Genomic DNA, 6535 nt, shown 5'->3' with positions numbered 1-6535 from the left:
TGGATCACACTTTGTTCTGAGCCAATATGGCATTCAGAGCTCAATCTCAAGAACTCCTTTCTTCTGAGGTGTCCCATTATTCATGGAATTCCTCTCAGAAGTGTACATGAATTGGTTATTTGCAACCATGTCAATTAGTTCTTGAGCTTCTGCAGGCGTTTTCTTTAGGTGAATGGATCCACCTGCAGAATGGTCCAATGACATTTTTGAAAACTCAGATAGACCATAATAGAATATATCTAATATGGTCCATTCAGAAAACATGTCAGATGGACACCTTTTGGTCAACTGCTTGTATCTTTCCCAAGCTTCATAGAGGGATTCACCATCTTTTTGTTTGAAGGTCTGAACATCCACTCTAAGCTTGCTCAGTTTTTGAGGAGGAAAGAATTTATCCAAGAAGGCAGTGACCAGCCTATCCCAGGAGTCCAGGCTATCTTTAGGTTGTGAATCCAACCATATTCTAGCTTTGTCTCTTACAGCAAAAGGGAAAAGCATGAGTCTGTAGACTTCAGGATCAACTCCATTCGTCTTAACAGTCTCACAAATCTGCAAGAACTCAGTTAAAAACTGGTAAGGATCTTCAGATGGAAGTCCATAAAACTTGCAGTTTTGTTGCATTAAAGCAACTAGCTGAGGTTTCAGCTCAAAATTGTTTACTCCAATGGCAGGAATGGAGATGCTTCTTCCATCAAATTTAGACGTGGGCTTGGTAAAGTCACCAAGCATCCTTCTTGCATTATCATTATTGGGTTCGGCTGCCATCTCCTTCTCTTGTTCGAAATTTTCTGAAAGGTTACTTCTGGATTGTTGTAATTTAGCTTCTCTTAGTTTCCTTTTTAGAGTCCTTTCAGGTTTGGGATCAATTTCAACAAGAGTGTCTTTTTCCTTGTTCCTGCTCATATGAAAGAGAAGAAAACAAGAAAAGAAAGAGGAATCCTCTATGTCACAGTATAGAGATTCCTTTATGTTAGTAGAAGAAGAAAGGGGAGAAGAATGAAGAAGAGTGGGTTCGGATATTTAGATGGAGAGAGGTGAAGAGAAGTGTTAGTAAATAATTAATTAAATAGAAGAAGAAAAGAGGAAGAGAATTCGAAAATAATTTTTAAAAAGGGGTTAGTAGTTTTCGAAAATAAAAGATAAGATAGAATTAAAATTAAAACATGAAACAATTAGTTAATTAAAAAGAATTTTTGAAAAAGGGGTGAGATATTTTCGAAAATTAGAGAGGAAAGAGTAGTTAGGTGGTTTTGAAAAAGATAAGAAACAAACAAAAAGTTAATTAGTTAGTTGAAAAAGATATTAAAATCAAATTTGAAAAGATAAGAAGATAAGAAGTTAGATAAGATATTTTGAAATCAAATCTTGAAAAAGATAAAATTTTTGAAAAAGATAAGATAAAAGATAAAAAGATTTAATTCAAAAATTTAAAATTACTTACTTCACTAACAAGAAACTACAAGATAAGATTCTTAGAACTTAAAGATTGAACCTTTCTTAACAAGAAAGTAACAAACTTCAAATTTTTGAATCAATCACATTAATTATTAGTCAATTTTCGAAAATATGATATAAAGATAAGAAAAAGATTTTGAAAATATTTTGAAAAAGATTTTTGAAATTTCAAAAAATAGAAAAAAAATGAAAAAGATATAATTTTTGAAAAAGATTTTGAAAAGATAAGATTTTTAAAATTGAAAATTTGACTTGACTAGTAAGAAACAACTAAATTTAAAAAATTTTTGACCAAGTCAACCCAAAATTTCAAAAATTTGGAGAGAAAAAAGGAAAAGATATATTTTTTATTTTTGAATTTTTAATTATGAGAGAGAAAAACACAAACATGACCCAAAACATGAAAATTTTGGATCAAAACACAAGATGCATGCAAGCACACTATGAATGTCAAGATGAACACCAAGAACACTTTGAAGATTATGATGAACATCAAGAACACATTTTTGAAAAAAATTTTTGATGCAAAGAAAACATGCAAGACACCAAACTTAGGAATCTTTAATGCATGGACTCTAACAAACGAAAAATGCATATGAAAAACAACAAACAACACAAAACAAGAAAACATCAAGATCAAACAAGAAGACTTGTTAAGAACAACTTGAAGATCATGAAGAACACTATGAATGCATGGAATTTTCGAAAATAATGCATAAATTTTAAAAACATGCAATTGACACCAGACTTAAAAATTGACTCAAGACTCAAACAAGAAACACAAAATATTTTTTATTTTTATGATTTTATTATTTTTTTGTATTTTTATTATATTTTTCGAAAATAAAGTTTGGAAAAACGAAAAAGAAAAGAAAAATTTTGAAAAGGATTTTTGAAATATTTTTGAAAAGAAAATTACCTAATCTGAGCAACAAGATGAACTGTCAGTTGTCCATACTCGAACAATCCCCGGCAACGGCGCCAAAAACTTGGTGGACGAAATTGTGATCACATCAATGTAGTATTCTTTGTTATTGTATGGAATCATTATTGTGGCTCTTGGCTATGTGTGGACACAACTCCGTTCAACTTAACCAGCAAGTGTACTGGGTCATCCAAGTAATACCTTACGTGAGTAAGGGTCGATCCCACAGAGATTGTTGGTCTGAAGCAAGCTATGGTCACCTTGTAAATCTCAGTTAGGCAAATTAAATGGTTATGGATTTCGAAAATTAATTAATAATAAACAGAAAATAAAATAGGATAGAAATACTTATGTAAATCAATAGTGGGAATTTCAGATAGGCGTGTGGAGATGCTGTGCTCCTCTTGAATCTCTACTTTCTTATTACATTCATCCAATCCTTCTTACTCCTTTCCATGGCAAGCTGTATGTAGGGCATCACCATCGTCAATGGCTACTTTTCATCCTCTCGGGAAAATGGTCCTATGCGCTGTCACTGCATGGCTAATCGTCTGGAGGCATCACCCTTGACAATGGCTACATCCCATCCTCTCAGTGAAAATGGTCCAAATGCTCTGTCACAGCACGGCTAATCATCTGTCGGTTCTCAATTAGGTTGGAATAGAATCCATTGATTCTTTTGCGTCTGTCACTAACGCCCAGCCTTCAGGAGTTTGAAGCTCGTCACAGTCATTCAATACCGGAATCTTACTCAGAATACCACAGACAATGTTAGACTTTCCAGATTCCCGGAATCCTACTCGAAATACCACAGACAAGGTTAGACTTTCCGGATTCCCATGAATTCCGCCATCTATCTAGCTTATACCACGAAGATTTTGTTGGGGAATCTAAGAGATATGCTGCCGGCCTAAGGTAGAACGGAAGTGGTTGTCAGTCACGCGCGTTCATAGGTGAGAATGATGATGAGTGTCACGGATCATCACATTCATCAAGTTGAAGTGCAACGAATATCTTAGAATAGGAATAAAAGAGAATTGAATAGAAAATAATAGTAATTGTATTGAAACTTGAGGTACAGCAGAGCTCCACACCCTTAATCTATGGTGTGTAGAAACTCCACCGTTGAAAATACATAAGTGAAAGGTTCAGGCATGGCCGAATGGCCAGCCCCCATAAACGTGATCAATAGCCTCTTAAGATGAAGAGTAAAACAAAACTGAGACCAAAGATGAAACGTGGTCAAAAGACTCCTAATACAATAGTTAAATGTTCTATTTATACTAAACTAGCTACTAGGGTTTACATGAGTAAGTAATTTATGCATAAATTCACTTCCGGGGCCCACTTGGTGTGTGCTTGGGCTGAGCTTGATCTATCCACGAGCTGAGGCTTTTCTTGGAGTTGAACGCTGGTATGCGAAATTGTGATCAATACTTTTCACAAATCAAATAATCCCTAGTAATGGCCCCAAAAACTTGGTGCTTAATACCATGGCATAAACACAACTTCGCACAACTAACCAACAAGTGTACTGGGTCGTCCAAGTAATAAACCTTACGCGAGTAAGGGTCGATCCCACAGAGATTGTTGGTATGAAGCAAGCTATGGTCACCTTGTAAATCTTAGTCAGGCAAACTCAAATGGGTATGGTGATATGCGAATAAAACATAAAGATAAAGATAGAGATACTTATGTAATTCATTGGTAGGAATTTCAGATAAGTGTATGAAGATGCCTTCCCTTCCGTCTCTCTGCTTTCCTACTGTCTTCATCCAATCCTTCTTCCTCCTTTCCATGGCAAGCTTAAGCAAGGGTTTCATCGTTGTCAGTGGCTACCTCCCATCCTCTCAGTGGAAATGTTCAACGCACCCTGTCACGGCACGGCTATCCATCTGTCGGTTCTCAATCAGGCCGGAATAGAATCCAGTGATTCTTTTGCGTCTGTCACTAACGCCCCGCCCTCAGGAGTTTGAAGCACGTCACAGTCATTCAATCATTGAATCCTACTCAGAATACCACAGACAAGGTTAGACCTTCCGGATTCTCTTGAATGCCGCCATCAGTTCTAGCCTACACCACGAAGACTCTGATCTCACGGAATGGTTGGCTCGTATGTCAGGCGAGCACTCGGTTGTCAGGCGATCACCATGCATCGTGTATCAGGAATCCAAGAGATATTCACCCAATCGAAGGTAGAACGGAGGTGGTTGTCAATCACACGTTCATAGGTGAGAATGATGATGAGTGTCACGGATCATCACATTCATCAAGTTGAAGAACAAGTGATATCTTAGAACAAGAACAAGCGGAATTGAATAGAAGAACAATAGTAATTGCATTAATACTCGAGGTACAGCAGAGCTCCACACCTTAATCTATGGTGTGTAGAAACTCCACCGTTGAAAATACATAAGAACAAGGTCTAGGCATGGCCGAATGGCCAGCCTCCCAATGATCTAAGAACTAGATGTCCAAAGATGATCTAGAGATCTAAAGTGATCAAAAGATTCCAAGATTAAAAATACAATGGTATAATGTCTTACTTATAGAAAACTAGTAGCCTAGGGTGTACAGAGATGAGTAAAAGACATAAAAATCCACTTCCGGGCCCACTTGGTGTGTGCTTGGGCTGAGCAATGAAGCATTTTCGTGTAGAGACTCTTCTTGGAGTTAAACGCCAGCTTTTATGCCAGTTTGGGCGTTTAACTCCCATTTTGGTGCCAGTTCCGGCGTTTAACGCTGGGAATTCTGAGGGTGACTTTGTACGCCGGTTTGGGCCATCAAATCTTGGGCAAAGTATGGACTATCATATATTGCTGGAAAGCCCAGGATGTCTACTTTCCAACGCCGTTGAGAGCGCGCCAATTGGGCTTCTGTAGCTCCAGAAAATCCACTTCGAGTGCAGGAAGGTCAGAATCCAACAGCATCTGCAGTCCTTTTCAGTCTCTGAATCAGATTTTTGCTCAGGTCCCTCAATTTCAGCCAGAAAATACCTGAAATCACAGAAAAATACACAAACTCATAGTAAAGTCCAGAAAAGTGAATTTTAACTAAAAACTAATAAAAGTATACTAAAAACTAACTAGATCATACTAAAAACATACTAAAAACAATGCCAAAAAGCGTACAAATTATCCGCTCATCACAACACCAAACTTAAATTGTTGCTTGTCCTCAAGCAACTGAAAATCAATTAAGATAAAAAGAAGAGAATATGCAATGAATTCCAAAAAACATCTATGAAGATCAGTATTAATTAGATGAGCGGGGCTTTTAGCTTTTTGCCTCTGAACAGTTTTGGCATCTCACTCTATCCTTTGAAATTCAGAATGATTGGCTTCTTTAGGAACTCAGAATCCAGATAGTGTTATTGATTCTCCTAGTTAAGTATGATGATTCTTGAACATAGCTACTTATTGAGTCTTGGCCGTGGCCCAAAGCACTCTGTCTTCCAGTATTACCACCGGATACATACATGCCACAGACACATAATTGGGTGAACCTTTTCAGATTGTGACTCAGCTTTGCTAGAGTCCCCAATTAGAGGTGTCCAGGGTTCTTAAGCACACTCTTTTTGCCTTGGATCACAACTTTATTTCTTTCTTTTCTCTATTTTTTTCGAATTTTTTTTTTTCGAAAATATTTTTTTTTCACTGCTTTTTCTTGCTTCAAGAATCATTTTAATGATTTTTCAGATCCTCAGTAACATGTCTCCTTTTTCATCATTCTTTCAAGAGCCAACATTCATGAACCACAAATTCAAAAGACATATGCACTGTTTAAGCATACATTCAGAAAACAAAAATGTTGCCACCACCTCAAGATAATTAAACTGTTATAAAATTCAAAATTCATGCAATTCTTATCTTTTTCAATTAAGCACATTTTTTTTATTCAAGAAAGGTGATGGATTCATAGGACATTCATAACTTTTAGGCATAGACACTAAGACACTAATGATCACAAGACACAAACATAGATAAACATAAGCACTAAAATTCGAAAAACAGGAAAATAAAGAACAAGGAAATTAAGGAACGGGTCCACCTTAGTGATGGCGGCTCTTTCTTCCTCTTGAAGATCCTATGGAGTGCTTGAGCTCCTCAATATCTCTTCCTTGTCTTTGTTGCTCCTCTCTCATGATTCTTTGAT

The 6535-nt window shown here is 36.6% G+C and overlaps 1 protein-coding gene and 1 non-coding gene across 2 annotated transcripts in view; one reads left to right on the top strand and one right to left on the bottom strand.

Moving 5' to 3' along the window:
* LOC112713075 (protein ANTAGONIST OF LIKE HETEROCHROMATIN PROTEIN 1-like) overlaps positions 1-6535 on the bottom strand; it is a 49146-nt gene that overhangs the window by 23840 nt on the left and 18771 nt on the right. The gene's annotated exons all lie outside the window — the stretch shown is intronic.
* Positions 263-366, top strand: LOC112711171 (small nucleolar RNA R71). The gene has a single exon (XR_003157322.1). It is a non-coding gene; the product is annotated as a small nucleolar RNA R71 (small nucleolar RNA).

Source organism: Arachis hypogaea, chromosome 1 (genome assembly GCF_003086295.3).
Source record: "Arachis hypogaea cultivar Tifrunner chromosome 1, arahy.Tifrunner.gnm2.J5K5, whole genome shotgun sequence".
Taxonomy (NCBI): domain Eukaryota; kingdom Viridiplantae; phylum Streptophyta; class Magnoliopsida; order Fabales; family Fabaceae; genus Arachis; species Arachis hypogaea.
Note: the sequence above shows the minus strand (reverse complement) of the source record. Positions and strands in the feature narration are given on the sequence as shown.